The 19,684-nt window shown below is 40.4% G+C and overlaps 1 protein-coding gene across 10 annotated transcripts in view; it reads right to left on the bottom strand.

Moving 5' to 3' along the window:
• HIVEP2 (HIVEP zinc finger 2) overlaps positions 1-19,684 on the bottom strand; it is a 156,744-nt gene that overhangs the window by 81,647 nt on the left and 55,413 nt on the right. For 9 of the 10 annotated variants that reach the window (XM_087940012.1, XM_087940033.1, XM_026705601.2 and 6 more), the window contains one exon: positions 777-991. The exons of the other annotated variant lie outside the window; for it this stretch is intronic. The gene's annotated coding sequence lies outside the window, so the exon portion shown is untranslated. The remainder of the gene's footprint in view (positions 1-776; positions 992-19,684) is intronic. 10 annotated transcript variants of the gene reach the window in all.

Genomic DNA, 19,684 nt, shown 5'->3' with positions numbered 1-19,684 from the left:
AAACTTTATATGAACACAAAAGCATGACACTATACAAATAAAGTCAATTCAATTTTTAATTATTTTAAGCCATTTTTGTCTTGCTTTTTATCTGATTAAAGTACTTGGATTACAAATCAGCAGACAATAATTACTGATCATGATTTATCATCATTCCTTAGAGTTCCATATCTGGTGCCCCATAACCATGATAAGAGTCAAGCTATTTTCCAAGGCACCTGAAAGCCAGACAAGGAATAATGGATGAAAACTGATCAAATAAAGAAATAAAGAGAAATTGTCTGACAGTGAGAACAATCAACCAATGGAACAGCTTGCCTTCGGAAGTTGTGAGAGCTTCATCACTAGAAACTTTTAAGAAGAGATTGGACTGCCATTTATCAGAAACGGTGTAGGGTTTCCTGCTTGGATGGGGAGTTGGACTAGATGACCTACAATGTTCCTTCCAACTCTGTTAATCTGTAATCTGTAAATCTTCAAGTTCCAGCTTCCAACCAGCAAGGCCAAACCCCAAGAATTGCAGGAGTTGTAGTCCCAATACAGACTGTCAGAAAGTAGACTTAAAGCTATATGAAAATTATTTTATACAATTCAGTGAAGACTATCTCATTCTTTCTGAATTTATCTCCACCAGATAATAAGCAATGGTGAAAATAAAAAGATGCGTTTGTTGCCCTGTGATACACACTTCTACCTGTCTCTTCCCAATGAAGATAACATTGTTATAAATAAAAGTGCAAATTATTTTTAGCACACAGATTTTGCTAAGCACTCACGTTTCTCTCCAGTGTGTAAATGCTGGCAGTTCTGCTTGCCCTAGTTTAACAGCCCTCTGCAGAAATATTCATTGGTGACATCAAGCTGATTTATCTCAAATAGGACTCAGGGAGAAGTGTGGTATTTATTCTCTTTTCCTGTCTCCAAATTAGCATTCTGCGTTTGCTGTCCAATGCAATTTTCACCAGTATCCAGGAAAACAGCAACTTATTTTCTAAAAAAAAAGAAATCATAGGAGATTAAAACAATGAAATTTAACAGGAATGGAGACAGGGCAATCCAACAAAACAGAATTAAGAATAATAGAAATATATAATATAGGACTGGATATTCAAATATTATGATCCTTTCCCCATATATAACTTAAAACTTTGTCATAGCATGGCTCAGCCATTGTTGAAATGTTATAAGACCTATCCTTATTAGTGTTATTTTGACATTACAGTTCCGTGACTCTAAAAGATGCCATGAAGAGAACATTATTCTGTATTCTGAAAACTTGGCCCAACAATATTAGAACAAAAACAACGGGGTCTATTCAATTGTAATCAGCAGTATTTTCAATTTACCACTTAGTACATTAAGCTATGTATGAGTATTGGAGGCCGTCAAATCTGAGGAACGGTTGTTGCCAGATGCTTAGTTTTAAAATAAAGTTTATCTGATTTTCATCCAGCTGTGATTTAGAAGCAATGACATGGAAACAGATTTGCACCACGCTGCATAAAAATTCAGATGTTTTGCCAACAGTCTAGCACCTATTATTTCTCTCCCAATCTAAATAACTACTGATTTATATTTCACTATTCTAGAATGAGGTTGTCTTTCAGAGCTATCATACTCAGGCTGTAAAAATCTAGCCAACTATTAGATGGCAACAAAGCATTACAGCTTTCAATGCAACCTAATATTATCAGCTTACTTTCAACCAATTTTGTCATAAAGGTTAAGGTGCTAACTATAAACTAGAAGACCCTGAGTTTTAGTTCTTTCCTTAGGCATGAAAGCCAGTTGGGTGATTTGGGGGCAGCTCATTTTTTTTCAGTGTTGTTATTGTGGGAAAAATAGAAGACAAAAGCATTATGCATGTCACTTGAGGTCTACCAAATAAATGTGGGAAATAAATCATATGAGACATTTGAAAAAAATAAACTGATGAAAGATTGTACAGGATTACTCTGATATCTATATTAGATATAATCAGCTGGTACTTAAAATTCTAAAGATTTTTTTTCAATCTTGGGAAAACAAAATGGTTAGGCTCTCTTGTTTACTTTATCATCTTGCATTGCTAATCATAGTTTCTTCTGCGCACAAAAAAAGGAACGGTTTGAAGAAGAAAGAGTTTCTTTATTTGCAGATTTAACATTATCTGAATCAGGTGGTTAGAGGTATATCTGTGGTCTACGAACCCTCCCACCAGGATTATCAGATACACTTTATAAAAAGAACAATTCCAGTTTCTCTTTCTCAGAAGACAGTGAGTGGTATAATAGCAATAGAATAGAATAGAATAGAATAGAATAGAATAGAATACTTTATTGGGCAAGTGTGATTGGACACACAAGGAATTTGTCTTGGTGTAAATACTCTGAGTATATATAAAAGAAAAGATACATTTGTTAAGAATCAGGAATTATAACATACAACACTTAATGATACAATTGTGAGATAATAGTAGCCATGTAGTTCCAGTGATGTTTCAGGCTGATTATGGCAGAAGCTAGTTTTAAGAGAGCTGATAGAAAGAAATTCAACAGCAGCAATTTTCATCGTTATTCCTGGGGACAATATGCCTTCAAATTAAAAAAAAGTCAACACCATTTTAATGTGGCTCATTAATCAAAGAGCACCCCCAGGATTTACTTTAGGGAGTTAGTCAAGGAACTGTCAGAGCAGTTTAAAGATCATGACAGTGCTTATGGGGTAAGAAAGAGGAATGTCTTGGCAAGGGTGGAACTCTGGGAGTTTTGAAATCATGCAAACTGTAAATTGCAATAATTAAAAATAAAAGAAAACTTATAAAAACTACACGGTTTGGTCCATTTTAAATTAATCTTAACAAATACAGCAAAGCTTGTTTCGAGTGCACTATAATTTTAATAGATCTATTAGTCCCAGAAGGGTTCAAGGCATGCAGCCAGATGAACTTGATGTGTGAGGGACTTTTTTGCATCATACAGAAGCAATTCAAAACACCACAACCAAGATTTATGGACACATGTCCTAAAAATATGAGTCAATAAACTATTTTCAGCCATTCTTAACTACCTAGTTTTCCTATTTACCCATGGATATGAAACTGAGTAAAACTATTTCAAAATTTCATACTATTGTGTATTTTTAAAACAAGATATCACAAGTATTATTTTTATATCATATGGGCATATAAATGTCATTCAACCTAACTCCTACGCATACAGGTAGTCCTCGACTTACAACAGTTTACTTAATGACCATTCAAAGTTACAACAGCACTGAAAAAAGTAATTTTTGATCACTTTTCATCTCCATGGTCACGTGATCAAAATTCAAATTATTGGAAACTGAAAATGGGAAAGCCAGATTCGCTTAACAATCATGTTACTAATTTAACAACTGCAGTGATTCACTTAACAACTGTGGGAAGAAAGGTCATAAAATGGAGGAAAATTTAATAAATGTCTCATTTAGCCACAAAAATTTTAGGCTCAATTGTGGTCGTAGGTCAAGGACTACCAGTATTGCATATGTAAATGGGTTTCATTTGAACTAAAACACGAAAGAAAAGAAATGGCATGAAATGTACAGTCCTATGGCCCAATCGTTTATGAAGAGTTTGTAATATTTTTGAATCAAACTATGATTTTATTCTTCAAATCAACTCCTGGCAACTGCTTGGACAAGTTTTTACAGATTACTTGGCAAGAGGTTTGGAAGTAGTTTGCCTTCAATTTTTTTCCCCCTACAGCTAGGATTACCAGATATTTAACAAGGTAAAGGAGTGCACAGACAATTAGAAAACACACTATTTAACTCTCATTGTATCTATAAGAAAAATTACAGAGAAAAACTGCAAAACTACAAAATACATGGGCCTCAAGTATATGAAATTACTTTTTCCAGAATTAGAAAGGCTGGTTCTTCAATCGCAATATTTTTCCAACAAATCTTTATTTTCAAGAACATATGCTGACAATCATTTAGTTGATGCCAGCACACTATACAAATTTCACCATAGAAATCTAGGACAAGTCATGTGATCTATGGACTACAGCGAAACTGAATTTGAAGAGGCTGAATAGAAACCGAATATTGGAATCAAGAAATAAATTAAATAACATAAATCAGGGCTGTTTATTCTATTGATGACAATGGGAAAGAAACAAACAAGTTACAAGGTCACAATACACAAAATTTGAATGACTACTGAAAACAGTCCAAATATTTTTAAAAAAACAAAAGCACTAAGCCACTCAAAATTGAACAATATTTTATTTTAAAGCTATGTTTGGCAGATAGAAGACATCAGAATAAAATGTCTGCCAAATGTCTGGTAACTCTACCAAGAACTCAGAGTGCATGGCCCAAGGTCACCCTGATCGCTTTGTGTTAAAGCAGGATTGCAACTCAAAACCTTTTAGTTTCTAACCTGGTATCTTAACTACTGCACCAATTGATTCTTCTCAAGAACTGACTGGTTAAAAAGTAGGAGTGGTTTGTTGATATGGTTGTTTTTATAAACATCAGATGCTATAGAATATGCTTTTGATGTTCCTTATATAAAATAGTATGAAAGTATTAGCGAATTCTGAAAATAAGAAAGTACAGGCTAACAATGCATAATATCTTTTTTTATAGAATATGGGGATAACCTTGAAGAATTAACACAAGAACAGTTATGTAATTAACAATTTAGCTCTGAAATGGCTGTCTTGCACACTCCTGGTGACAAACAGCTATCAGGAGAATTGTGGGCAAACTCATGTTCTCTCCTTGTCTGGAGAGGAATTATAAAGAGCTGGTCTACTTGCCAGCTCTTCATTCTGCCAGCATCATCATCTCCACTTTTTAGAGTCATCTAAAAAGTCCGCCATTTCTTTCCTGGAAGTCTCAGGGTCATAACAATTTTTAATTGAATTTATAATGATCTGTCCATGTAGTCGTTAAGAGTCAAAAACAACTTGATGGCATCAGTTTCACATTTCTATGAATCTGATTAAACTATCTCATTCTCTTGCTAGATTGAGATTTTTTAAACAAAAACTTGCACTATAATTTTTGTTCATTTTTGTGCACACTTTTCCAAATGTTAACATTTTTGCTTAAAATTTTGCAGTTTTTGCAAATTATTTTGCAGTGATTATGCACACTATATTTTGTCTAAATAGTATTTGTATGTGTTTCTTTTCTCTAATACTTCTTGTCTGATGATCTGCTTTGCAGGATTCAGAGAACAATTAGAAGGCAATTTTATTTTTTCCTTAATATAAAGAAATCATTCAAGCAGTTTAAATCTAGCTAGAAGAAACTTCAGTGGTAGTAGTCTACTAAGTAATTTAATTTTAAATTGGGTCAATACAATGATAATTTCCTGCTTTTATAAATTAACTTCTGTACACTTCAAAATTAAAATGTAAAACACAAAAGCATTTGGAAGCCCAATACAATAGGCATCATGCATTTACTTATTTTGTACTCTGAGAATCTTCTTCACAAAATGTGGTATTATTTATAGTATCTTTTGAATAGTCAATTGAAATCGCAAGCCTTTCTTTCACTTGAGCTGCTTTTGGTCCCAGCTGACCCAATGTAATAATACTACAGTATTACAGTTCAATTGACCTACACAAAGCTTTGCATTTTTACATCAGGACAGAAAAAAACCCGTCATCAGATAACATGTAACACTATAATAATAGGAATTTCCTCCTGCCATTCAGACTGCATGGAAGAACAGAAGCTCTGCTTTCTCTGGTAAACACGACTCTCCTGTTCTCTGGCTTTGGCATACAAAGCAATTAGGATTGCTCGCTGGGATACCCCGCCTTGCTAGCATCACTGCTCTAGCCGTGTGTGTGTGTGTGTGTGTGTGTGTGTGTGTGTGTGCTCTTTGCGTCAGTGTTGACTTCTGATGATTGCCCAAACTAGTCCCTGCAATTTCTTCCGCAAACTTTCAGAAGTGCTTTGCCATTGCCTCCTTCTGTGACTGAAAGAAAGTGATTTGTCCAAGGTAACACAGCTGTTTCATGCCCAAGGCAGAACAAGTACTCACATCTCCCAATTTGTATCCTCATGCCTCAATCATTACACCAAACTTACTTGTGACATAAGCTCACAGCAAACATCCTTTCCCTGTAGATCCAGACTCGTTCTTTGTCTACAATCTCAGTCCTCAGCACTGGAAATAATACATAATACTAGTTGTAGTGCAGTACAATTCCCCTCCTTGGGTATTTAATTTTGTCTCTTACAAACCTTCTTTCACAAGAGCTGTGGTGATGCAATTGTTAGAATGCAGTACTGCAGGCTAATTCTGCTGATTGCCGACTGACAGCAGTTCAGTAGTTCGATTCTCACCAGCTCAGGACTGATTCAGTCTTCCATTCTTCCGAGGTTGGTAAAATGAGGACCCAGATTGTTGCGGGAAATATGCTTATAAACCTCTTGGAGAGGGCTGTAAAGCACTATGAAGCAGTATATAAGTCTAAGTACTATTGCTATAACTTTAAAGAAGTAAATTTTAAAACGAACAAAAACGTTATTTGTAGATAGGAAGCCTATTTTTTTAAAAAAAGCACAAGCTATCCCAGCATTCTTTTGCTTTTGCTTTTTGTATTTCCTTATCACTAATGGCATATGTATCATACAAATTTATATCTACAGAATTATCAATGTAATTAAATGAAGCAGTCTAATTTTTGTTTGATAGATGTATATCCCATGTTTTCTTTAGGAGCCTAGCATGAGATGTGTAGCAGTTACTCTTTCATTTTTCCTCACAACCATCCAGTGAGGTAGCTTAGTCTGAGAGAGAATGAGTGAGTTACTTGGTTTAAAGTCATCTAAAATGAGTAGCCATAACTGAGAATGGCCTTAAACTTGAGCCTTCCTAGTCCTGGTCCAACACTTGAACTGTTATACCATGGTGACTCAACCACCTCTGCTGGTGGTTGAAAAACAAATTTGGTTTACCAGAGATGACTGGGCAAGTTGCTTCTACAACTTTATACACAAATATGGGAACCCATGCCAAAGATACACACAGAGTGTGTGTTTCTATGCAGTGGCATTTGCATATTCACCTGCAGAAGTGTTATTTTACTCGGTACTAGTATCATATTCTCAAACTCTCTTAAAAATCCAAGTCCCTCCGCGCAAGGCACTACATCCAAATTGGTCTGTTATGTTTTCTAATATTATTCTTTTTAAACAAGAGCCAACAATAGAAACTGGGTGACTGGTTTTATTTGAAGGACATATATAGCAACAGATTCTTTTCAAAGAACACAAAACACAATGGTTCCTATTCTTCACACGCTAACACTTGTGTAGCCCTAAGGAAAACAAATTGTCATATTCTTTTTTATTGCACATTCTAGTGCAAACCAGCTGCAAATACATCTTTATTCACTCAACCAAGCCTGATTTATGGTTGCCTAGTTAACCCACCAGCTCAGGCACTCCAGATGCTGCACTGCCTCCACGGCTGCTGCTGCTGCTGCAAATGCAGAGATTCTCCATCTGGCTGTTTTGAAACCCTGACATTCCTAGCACATCTTACCTCTTCAGATGCTGTGCAGCACAACAGCAGACCATGGTCAGATGCAAAAGGAAAACAGAAAAACAGTTTATAGCTTCCCCTCATCTTCCTTTGGCTTTTGTGACTGCAATAAAGAAAGTGTTCTCCACACTTTTCAGTCAGGGATGGCAAAAGGAGGTCTGCAGCAGGTAAATGGAGGACGAGGTAAGAGGAGGAGGAGGAGGAGGAGGAGGAGGAGGAGGAGATAATAATCAGCAGGAAATCATTTGTGTCTTGTGGAAAGCAAGTTCTGCTGCATGCCTTCGCCTAAAATCATTTGGGCAACAATCTATGATCTAGAGACTGTTTCTGTTATCATGATCCCATATTCCATTGCTATAGCTCAACTCTTGTTATTCTGTTAACATTTACAGGGCTGAAGATTTGTAGACCACTTCATCATGCCCTTATTTGTACTTTATCTCTAAAGAAGGGGAGCAATAACAAATGACAACATAAGAATATGGTGAGGTATTGAATCCTTTCTTTTGAACACTATTGAACCAGAGATCTTTCAAAATACATGCACGTTTTTCTGTCTTAAGATTTTTTAAAATACCAAAAAGGTTCAGAGTGCTTACTTTTTATTCCATGCCACATCGTGCACATAGTCCCAACTCCTCTTTCTGAATCTACACCTTGAACCCAATTGGCTCTTCTGTGTTGCCATGGTACTGAAACCTTTGCAGCTCAGATGGTGATGCATTCCATGGAGAACACTGTTCCTACACTTCCTATCACAGAGGTAACATCACTGCATAACATTAACTCCTTTAGTATCACACACTCTTGTCTGCACATTTTACACATGTTTCCCTCCTTTGTCTTCTGCCTCAGTAAGCAGCGTCTAAGCATGCTGTGCCTGTCTTATATCTCCAGAAATCAAATTAAGCATCCTGAGGAAAAAAAACCCAGCAGACTATGTCATCTTGCAGCTACTGTGATGCCAAGTGCATTTTAATGAGGGTCTTATAATGTTTTCAAAATTAAGAGTATATATAGCATCAGGAAGGATACAATTTTCATTATCATACCTATAACTGAAACTCTATAGTTAACCATGTTTTTCACCTCCCCTGATGGGGACAATGCATTCTTTAACTACTCCCATTCCACTCAATAAGTAACTGAGATCTGAAAATGAGGACACAGTTCTTGGAGAAGGATGGCTACCATGCTTGATAGGAGAATAATAGAAAAAGCAGAATTAGCAGGCTAGATCAAGAAATTAGTGAAGTTTCCTTGTAAAATGAATCAATTTCAGTCATTCTACATGCCCTCTCGCAAATCTACTCTTCCCAAGTCAGTGTTCTCCAGACATGTTGTACTATAAATTCCCATAATCCCAATTTGCATAATTTTCATGAGCAGATGATAACTGATGGCTTCAGATATTGTTTTTCTGGGGAAAATACTTGAGCTATTATGTAATATTCTATCTCACATAAGAAGGCAGATCCTTAGCAAGCTGTACAAGAGAACGAAAGCATGTGAACATCCAAATCAAATGAAAAGCCAAGGCCAGGTCAGATCCTTTTTTTTTTTTTAATACAGTGGGATTGTAAACCAAGACAAGTATCTGTTAGATCAGACTGCATAATTGGAGATAGTTCAAGAGTGGTTACTGGGATCAAAAAATGTCTCAGAATCAGAAATGGGAGAAGTAAACATGAAAAATGTAGTCACTGTTGTTTTTGCTTTTCCTGTGTAAATTATAATTCTATTTATTTCACACTTCAGACTGACTGAATACATACATTCAAATACTGAAAATATTCAAATATTATCCACATTTTCAACCATTTCTTGCTTATTTTTTCAGTCTAATTGCCATAAAAAAGGAAGGCATGAAGACTGCTTCTAGTAAAACTATTGGCTTCTCTTTCTTGTGGTTCCTCCTGATGACCAATTCTCTTTCAAGAATTGCAGTTTCCTAAACAGATGTGCTTTACCTGGACCAGGTAACTGTCATAAACTGCAGGCTTTGGGTATCCCATGACTGAAATAGGTTAGGCAGAAACCACTTTCAAGTTATATTGCAGAGAGAGATATACAGCCATTATATCAAACATATAATTTGCTAGTTGATGTGCTGAACAAGTTTGGTTCTTTTGCTTCCTATTTCCAAAGATAAATATAAAAGAAAGGTGGTGGAGCATATTCTCAATCATTTGGTCACACCAGATTCCATCATCCTATGTTACATACTTGCATGTTCTGTGGAAAACGAATTCTTTATTTAAACATCCTCGTTGTGCAAACATCCGCTCAGCAAGTAGGAGTATCTGGCTGACCTTATCTGGGCTTAGAAACTAAGACAGACTGGATGCAGTTACTATCTGGATGGGAAAATGAAAACCAGAGCTGCAGGATAGATTAGGATTCCTCATGCTAGGAAAAAACAATGACAAACTATTTCCCTATTACTGGCAAGAAAATGAATGGATGTCTCCATTAAATCACCAGGAGCTGAGTTCAATTTAAAGGCAATTTAACTTTACAGTTACGTAAAATACTGACAGAACACAAACATAGCTTTTTATGCACCTACATTTATCAGGTTACGAGGATGTCAAGATTTCTAACGCAAATTCCGAAATATACTTTTCATTATTACATTGCGATCTTAGCAAATGGGGAAACTTTCCTTTAGGCATGGCATAATTTGTAATTTAGTAAGAAACTCTCCTAAAGTGAAACTATTTCAGACATTTAATTTCATTAATAGAGACCAAGCATGATTTCGAAAACAAAACAAAACAAAATTTGTGCAGGACAATATTGTTAGAAAAAGAGAAGACAAATTCTTAAAAAAGGAGAGAGCCAAAATTCAAGAGTGAGCTTCATACAGCCTGTTAAATATGCAGCATACAAACTTTTTTTTGTACTTTTATATAATTTCTTATCGTTAAGACCTAAAATGAACCCTAACCAAAAGAAAAACTGCAGCAGGTATGATAGTCTTCATACCATCTGCTTAACAACACAGATGGCTGAAAGCAAATATCCTCAAATTATACTCTTTGCATCTGGTTTCCTCTTAAATATAAATTTATGCTAAAGGCCTCTTTCTTGATATGCCATCATCTCGGCAGGCAACAGATAACAGCCAACTATTAGACCTTACAATCAAGACATATATTTAATCCCATATTAATTATCATCATTTCTCACACTACAAAAGAATAATCTTCACCATTAACAAAAGGAATCTGAAGTATAATTTATTCTCTCTCCCGCTCTGCCTCTCTCTCTCTCTTTCTCTTTCTCCTTCTCCCCCACCCCCATGGCTAATCTAAATAATTGGTTGCTTAAATAATGAAAGTTATCTTGTTCCAATTTTGGTCAGACAGAGATGGTAATCTGAAAAAATGTTGAATAGTATTTAATCATAATCAAGGTAGTTGATAAATCATAACCCTGGCCGTGAAAATTTGACTTAAGCCCAGAGTCAGAACAGTGGGAGCACCAAAGGCAATGCTTTTAGCTATTCAGCAAGAAACACTGAAGAAGTGAAAAAACTGGGACCTTGGTTTTAATAAGTGGTAAAATATAGTTTGCACAAACCAGTTTCTTTTGATGCTAGGTTCAGAAATATTTGTTTCTCTTTTTAAGTCAATTTTAATAACAAATGATTGCTTTTATTTAGCCAGAGTTCATTAAATCACAGTGATTTTATTCATACATAATGCTAAGCTATCATGTATCAATTGATATATCCCATTAAGTCAAAGCAAACAGTCTATATTATGGCAGTATGACATAGTGTGTGTATAATCAAACCTTTATTTCTGCATTGATATTGTTAGAATGAAGGTGAGAGAGACTCTTTGCAGCAGATAAACATATATTTTGGAATCATCACATATATAATTGCATATATATATATATATATACACATACATATAGTTCCAAAGTATTTTTCTGGAAGATATAATTTTTTTTTTTGTGAAGAAACCCAAGCACTTTGGGGTTTTTTGTTTGTTTTTCATAAGCGTAGATCATCTCAGGATTAACATGCACCTTCTTCAACATTTTTTCCCCAAATGCCATCATGCTAAACAACTAATCCCCACAACACTGACAAATTATTTACTAAGACTGTATTACTATTCTTCTCATCCTTCCTAGTACCTATCTCTTCCCACTTATGACTACAACTGTGTTGCTTGTATCTTTACAATTTATATTGTTTTACGTGTTTCCTGGTATGTTTTGATTGCTTATTAGTAACCTATGACTATCATTAAGTGTTGTATCTTATGATTCTTTTTTTTAACAAATTTTATTCAGTTTTTCACATTAAAAACAAAAATCTCTTTTTAGTGGACAACATATTTCCGGGTCATCACCTTTACATACAAATATGACAGCAATTATACATTCATATATGCATACTTAATTCTATTATTATCTTTTCCATTCCAAATTTTCAGTAAGGAGAGAAACAAGCACATTAATTCTAGCCTCTTTCATTAATCTCAATCAAAACATCTTTTTGTTTCATTTCAGTTATTTCAAATATAATCCTTTAATATTTATTTTAAAAATAAAGATAAACAATATGTGTTTGCCTAATAATAATAATGATAATAATAATAAAAAAGTTACCAATGTTTCTCCTTGCTTTTAATAGTCTATGTTAATTTATTAATTTAGTTGGTTCTTTAGTCTGTCATTCCCTTTCCATTACACATTCTTTTTATAAATTCTAGATTAATATAAATTTTAACACTAAAAAAAAACACAAGTATAGGTTTCCCCCCTTTTACTGTTTTGAGTGTGACACCTCAATGATTAAAATATACCTTTATTCCCTCATCTTGATTCCAAATAAACAATTATTTTTAAGAAGTTACAATAATAATCATTACATCTTTTCATTTGGATTCCGCAGCACATTTTCCCCCCTTGATTTTTAATAAGAGTCATCAGTATCTATATTACCCTATTTTCTAAATATTTTTCATTGCAGAAATATTCTTATTACCCCTTGTCACCCTGCAGAATCTCCTTTTTAATTCATCAACCATTATCTCTGAAAAAACAATTTCTTTTCAACATTTTACTATTTCCATATTTCTTTATTTCATGCACCTGTTTCTTACCGCTTCTCCTCCCCCTCTCTTTTCTCATTCCAGTTTATATCCCTCTCTTTCTTAATATCTTCCTTTCCTCTTTTCTGCTGGGTCTTTCTGCCTTTCCCGACTTCACAGGTATTCCCCCTTTTGATGGCCTTCTTAAATTTCAACTTTTTAACTTCCTTCTTTCCCCACTTCTTCATAGTGTTCTTTGTGTTGTCTATTTAAAACGTCTTCTCCCTTTTCCTCCTCCTCTGAAGCACTTTCTTCTTGTTCTTCAATTGCTTTTTCCATTTTTTCTAACACAAAGTGATTTGCCTCTTTCCTGTAGTAATTCTCTCATATTTTTAAGTTCCATTTTTAATTCCCGAAGAGATTTCATCATTACACACTCTTATATTTTATGATTACACACACAAAAAAACACTTTTACTTTCCTTCTTTCTTCTTTCAATTTTCTAAAGTTCTCAGTTATTCCAGCCGAGGGTCTATACCAAAAACATCAATCAATCCCACAGTCATTCTTTCCTTGCTTTTTTCTTTATTCTGATTCTATTTTCACTTTCTAAGATTTTTACTTTGTTTCAATATTTCTTTAATGTTATATCCACACCAGTTCATTCAGAAACAGGATGCTTTCCCTTTTGTTTGAGCTCAAGTTTTTGTCAAAAGGTGGCATTCTCCATTATACAAAGTCTTCACCTTTTTCCCCTATTTTTTTATTTAGGGTTTTTCGAACCTCAATATTCCAGCACAGTCCAGTCTCCAATTTGTAAACTTTATTATTATTATTTTTGACAATCTTAAGTCCAGCTTTATTTTATGCCTGTTTATTCCCAAAATATTTTAGTCCAATTTAGTTAAATCTTTAGTTCCAGCTTCTTCCTTTCCCGGTTCGAAGCCCTGCTTAGCTGTCAAAAAAAATTTTTTTTTTTCCTGTCCCTTTGTAATTTCACCGCTCACTTTTCTTTTCTTAAAAATTTCATATTACCTTAATCCCGGGATACTTTTGTTTAGTTGTATTGCCCAGTTGTCCCGGTTCAGATGTTATCCACCTCTTTCTTCCCTCCTGCACAAATCTTAATCCAGCTGAGTCCTCCTCTTTGGGGTGGCCATTTTAAACCACCGCTGTTGTCTTTGGGGGGAAAAAGACCAAGCCCAGGGGAGGAGATGGGGCGTTGGTTCTTACCTGATACGCTTCTTTTCGTAGAGCTGTAGAGAGTGTCCAGGTTGGGAGGAGCTCCAGTCTCGGCTCTCACAGGCTGAGCTTGAGATTGAGGAACGCCTCTCACCATCACGTGGTCCTCTGGGCGCTCCCCAGTTTTGCGAAGACGAGAAGGAAGGCCCTGTTCTCATCTTACTCAGAAAAAAATATTAGTTTGCTCGGTCGAACAGCAAGGTTTCCCACCAGACGGCCTATGGGTGGGGCTGGACACTCTCTACAGCTCTACGAAAAGAAGCGTATCAGGGAAGAACCAACGCCCCTTTTCCATAGAGCTGTTTCGAGTGTCCAGGTTGGGACATACCAAAGCTTGGCTAGTCCTGCGGGCGGGCTCCCGTCTGGGAACCTCTCCTGGAACCCCGATGACCCGCTGGAGGGCCCACCCGACAGGAGAACCCCTCGGAGGTTGGAATGCTTCAACGAGAAGGCCTAATGAAGGAGATGGGGCTGTCTAGATGGTAGCCCTGTAGGTGACGCCGATAGAGGCTCACTGGGGCCGTGGGGTAAGGAGACTGCACTTCTAGCGGTGTAGACTATAGTACCCATGGAGAGGGCCTAGGCTTGGTAGAACTCAGGATGAGAGACGCAAGAGCCTGACTAAGAGAAGACTGCCATGTCCGAGTTCCAGCGGATGGGAAGCCACAAGGAAGACCCGGTCGGAAAGAGAGAGAGGCCCTGGGGGAGAACCTCCTGGTGGGTTCCGGGGGGAGGCTAGGTAAGAGCGGCCAGAACCTTGTTAGGGACCCGGGTCGAAAGGAGCCTGGTCGAAAGGATGGGAAGCTCCCCTGAGGAAGACCTAGCCAGGGTTGAGGGGAGGAACCCTCAATGACCGGAGAGCCACTGTTGCGTAGGATAGCAATATGACGCCCTAGAGTATTATGAGATAGACCCTTGTGAGGACCCCCCTGAGAGAACTCTAGGTCAGAGTGATGGAGGGGAGGCGTGAAGGGGCCCTAGAATCCAAGGGCCGAGGGGACCCGGCAATGGACTACCTCCATGACCCGGGAGAGGAGGAGGGGGCCCCTCCGCTAGGATCAGGGTGGCCCTGGAGAGCCAAATTGCATAGACGTAGAGTGTTCCCGAACTGTGGCCTGTCCTGGTGGGGGCCAGGTTCGGTTCCGCCCAACGGCGAGGCGGTCGGCCTCGCTCAAGAGCCTAGCTGGCCGAGGGCCGCCTCGGCTGGGATAAGGGTTGTAGTGAGGACCGGAGCGAGAGATCCGCGTACCTGGATTATGAGACTGTGGAAGACCGGGAGCACAGAGAGGAACCCCAGCTAACATGGGATGGGGGTAGATGTGTTGCCGGCCAGTTGCCCTGGGGCAAGATGAGGAGGGCAAGAGTGCTCCAGGCTAGGAGCCTGCGTCCGGGTGCCGTATGGCCTACCGGGAGCCTTGGTATAGAGAGGTAATGCAGTTATGAGGATTAGGCTTCCCCAACGGTTTGGGAAAGGCTGAGAGAAAAAGGTTTTGCAGGGGTTAAGTATCAAAGTAGAGACTGACTAGGCGAGAGGCCTAAGGAGGATTGGCTTTCTTGCTCTCCTTCTTCTCGTTTTTATACCTTTTTTTTTTTTTAGGGGGGCAGCCACCTGGGGGCGACTGCATTATCGGGAACGACGGAACGAACCTCTCCCGGATCCCCGGGAGGGCTTCCTGGAAGAGGTACCTCTGGACCTGTCTGGTTCCGATCGGTCGGGAGGCCTGTAGGGAGAGGATTGGTAGTACCTGGGGAAGGAGGAGGAACGGGAAGAACCTTGGCGAGAAGAGGGAGAGGAACCTCTGAAGTCAGACCTCCTAGAAAGAGAAGGGAGATACTTGCGTTTGTTACGGGTCTCGGCCAGGAATGGGTCGAGAACCAGTCCAAATAGCTTCCCCCCAGAGATGGGGGCTGATGCTAGCTTAGCCTTGTTTTTTACGTCCGCTTGCCAGTGGCGGAGCCAGAGTAGGCAACGGGCAGTGACCTGGGACGAAATGGCCCTGGTGGAGAATTTTGCAGCCTGGAAGGTGGCGTCTGCCGAGAACTTGGCCGCAGCCAGGATCTTAGCGATGTCCTGGTGCGCTCTGAGATTAGCTGCGGGAACATGCTGCTTGAGGTGCTGGAGCCACTTGATGGAAGATCTAATGAAAAAGGACGCGGCAGTGGAAGCCCTGACTGCCCAGGCGTCAGAGAGGTGAGCGCGGCGCAGGGCCAGTTCAGCTCGTTTGTCCTCAGGCTGGAGAGCCTCGAGTGACTCGCTGGGAGTTGAGCAGGAAGCCAGACCTACTACGGGCTCGTCCACGGGGGGATCGAGCAAGGTAGAGACTGCGGTTAAAGGTTGAAAAACCGCTTGTCCTGGGCGTTGGGGGGAGGGGGCCCGAGGAGGATAGCTGCCTTGAGACCATGTCAGAAAATATGGGAGGGACAGGAATCACCTCGGTTTCCACCACGGGCTGGGAGAAAATAGAGTCGGGAGGAACCCCCGATGCCGCTGGATTGGGTGGGGGGGGGATTCCTGGCCTTGAACAGGAGGGACCTAAATAGGTGCGGTTTAAACAGCCCCAAAAACACGGGCTGGCCTGGAGTGAGGCCCTTGTCCTCCGACATGTCCCCTTCTAGGGGGCCTGCTCCCGAGAGGAGCTCACTGTCTATGATAGACCCGAATTCGAGGTCCTCCTCGTCCCCAAAGAGGGTAGGGTCCCCGGGTTCCTGGGCCTCCATCTCCTCCATCTCCAAGGACAAGGTCAAGACCCCGTGGAGAGCTACCTGACCATGCGGAGCCGCTGATCCTTGAGCCTCGGGGGCCGCAGGCCGAGGGGCCAGACCGGCCAGCTGCTGAATCTCTTGCGTTATCCCTTGCCGGATGGCCAGCTCCATCCATTGTTTCAGGTTTTCGGGGATTTCCACCGTGGGGGGTGGGTGAGGCTCCTCCGGGCGCAGTCCTACAGCAGTGGGGGGTAAGGTGGCCTCAGGGGCCTGTCCAGGCTGTGAGGAAGAGGCAGAAGCAGGGGAGGGGGGGAAAGGTGGATGGGTGGAGGTTGAGGGAGTGGAAGGATCCAGAGGCACAGAGCTTGACTCTTTAGAGCGTCTGTCAATCTCCTTCTCAAGGGCCCTGTGTCGCCTAAGGGCATCCCTTTGGGAGGCTTTGGATGCTTCCTGTGCCTGTTTGCGCAGGTGGTGAGATTTAGCCTTGGCCTTCAGGGAAGTGCCACAAGATGTGTTGTCATCTGCCATCTGGAGAGGAGAAAAGAGGAAAATTTTTGATTAATGCAAGGCGGTTAGCGGGTCTGGATACGGCCTAAGCAGAGGCCAGGAATCCCAGTGCTCGTTTCGCACCCCCCTTTGATCAAAGGCAACAGAGATGTTTTGCAACGTTGTTGAGAAGTAGGGCCTAGCCCAGAGGCCAATCAGCCAGAAATGGACGCCAAGAAGCTGCCCCTGCCGGGCGGACCGGGGAAGGGGAATGGCAGAGCTGCTACCTCCCTTGCTGGGGAGAGACTGTGGAGCCAGTAGACTCTTATATCTAGAGGAGTACCAAGGCAGGATTGCAAGGTACAAGCAAGGATTTGGGCAGTCCGAGGATCTGCCCAGGAATCAAAAACAACGCAGCCTGCAGGTAGGCCTCTAGCAGTGGCAGGCGGCCATGGGGCCACCAACAAAATAATTTTAAAGTAATGCGAGACGGTTGGCATGTCTGGATGCGGCCTACGAAGAGGCCGGGGATCCCAGCGCACGTTTCGCACCCCCCTTTTGATCAAAAAATTGTGTATTTAAAATAGAAATTTGTTGCACAGCAGGGCCTAGCCCCAAAAGCCAATTAGCCAGAAACTGAATGCCAGGCAGCTACCCCTGCCGGACAGACCGGGGAAGGGGGATGGCAGAGCTGCTACCTCGCCTGCTGGGGGAAGGGCTGCAGAGCCAACTGACCCTGGTTAGCGGAAGAGCCTGATAAAGAAAAACGAGAACAGGCAGAGATATAGGCAGTCCGGAATCTGCTTATAAATCAAATTAAGGAAAGGCGGCCTGTTATGGGCCTCTGGCAATGGCGGACGGCCATGCGGCCACACGCAAAATGGCGGCAGCTCCTGGGCACACCCAAGATGGCGGGCGCCACAGGGAGCCCAAAATGGAGGCCGCGATAACGAAGGCAACCCCAGCGGCGGCTATCTCCCAGGCAGAGGCAGAGAGACCCGGAGGCCACAAAGAAAAACCTTTGGGAGAGGCAGGGAAGCGTTTCCCTGGGCTAGAGGGCGCTCGCGGGGGGGAAACGGCGATTAGAATACCAGGCAGGGAAGGAACGAAGCGGCTTCGCGCGGGGCGAATAGGCGGCAAACGAAGGAGGGGGGGAGCAGCGCTCGAAGCGCTGGATTTTCCCCTGAAGAAACGTTGTAAGCGAATTCCCCTTAAAAGAGAAGACTCCCTAGGGAGTTCCAACCTCAATTTCCTGCGCTGGCTGATAGAAGAGTCCAAATTGAATCAAAAAAACACTGAGGTGCTGAACGACCAGGAGCAAAAGGAAAAACAGCCTGACTGCCACGAGGCTGAGCAAAAAACTGGGGAGCGCCCAGAGGACCACGTGATGGTGAGAGGCGTTCCTCAATCTCAAGCTCAGCCTGTGAGAGCCGAGACTGGAGCTCCTCCCAACCTGGACACTCGAAACAGCTCTATGGAAAAGTGGCTCCCCTCAACCTTGCTTGCGGCTTCCCCTTACTCCACCGCCCCTCCAAGGCAGCTTCAGTCCCTAATCGTAATGATCGGGGCTCTCTAACAAAAGAGCACGGACCATAGCCACAGAGAGTCGCGATCTACAGTCCGTCAGTGAGAAGGCTCCACCTTCTTCCGTATCTTATGATTCTTGATGAATGTATTTTATTTTTTCTCTATGTACGCTGAGAGCATACACACCAAAGACAAATTCCTTGTGTGTCCAATCACATTTGGCCAATAAAGAATTCTATTCTATTCTATTTACAACAGTGGTTCTCAACCTGTGGTCTGCTGAGCCTGGGGCATGTCATCCCAGGGGGTTTGTGAAGCTTTAAGAAATGTTATGATCTTGAATTAAGTTTTGGGGGTTCCATGGCCATGGTCCATGGTCACAAAGGTATTTCAAGGGGGTCCGTGGTGACGAAAAGATTGAGAATCATTGATGTACAAAATTCGGATCCATCTATGAGTGCTGAACAGATTCAAAATAGTGAGAACTCTCTATGTTTAATATTTTATGTCTACAGGAGACTGTTACAATCACATAAATTTTGGCTCTCCTGTTCAAAGCCCTTATATATTACTTCACTAGCAACAGATACATACCAACATGATTTCAGTTTTCTTAAGTAAGATCTAGCTTGTTTCTACTTGTTTCTGTGCTGTCCTTAGGCAACCTCATCTTCCATACTAAATTCTGTCTTAGGCCCTTCTTGTTCTAGAGAATTTCACACATTAATTCATATTCTTCTTTAAATGATCTATAATAAAATATATTATTTAGACTCTTCCACAAACACAGTGAGTCTACTAGGAAAGGGAAGAGAGGACAGGAAACATTACAAAATAGCACCTTTAAACACCTTGCTTTTTAAAATGCTTTTTCTCAGACATGAGGAAGTAACAATATAGTTAAGCTGTAAACTTTTTGTTACATTTGTTTTAAATATTTTCAAAGCTCTCTACAGTTGAAATCTGCTTTTGAAGTGTATCCTTTTGTTGTTAATCTTTGGTTAATTCTTGTTAAATGTCAATTCATCATGTTTACTAGTGATTCTCGTTCTGCTCTTTTGAATCTCATTGTTTAATGATACAAATATACGGAAAACAAACTCTGTTTCTAACTTATAGTAGTTAGAGTCC

This window comes from Pseudonaja textilis, chromosome 1, assembly GCF_049901715.1.
Source record: "Pseudonaja textilis isolate UNSWEBS1 chromosome 1, rPseTex1.2, whole genome shotgun sequence".
NCBI lineage: Eukaryota > Metazoa > Chordata > Lepidosauria > Squamata > Elapidae > Pseudonaja > Pseudonaja textilis.
Note: the sequence above shows the minus strand (reverse complement) of the source record. Positions and strands in the feature narration are given on the sequence as shown.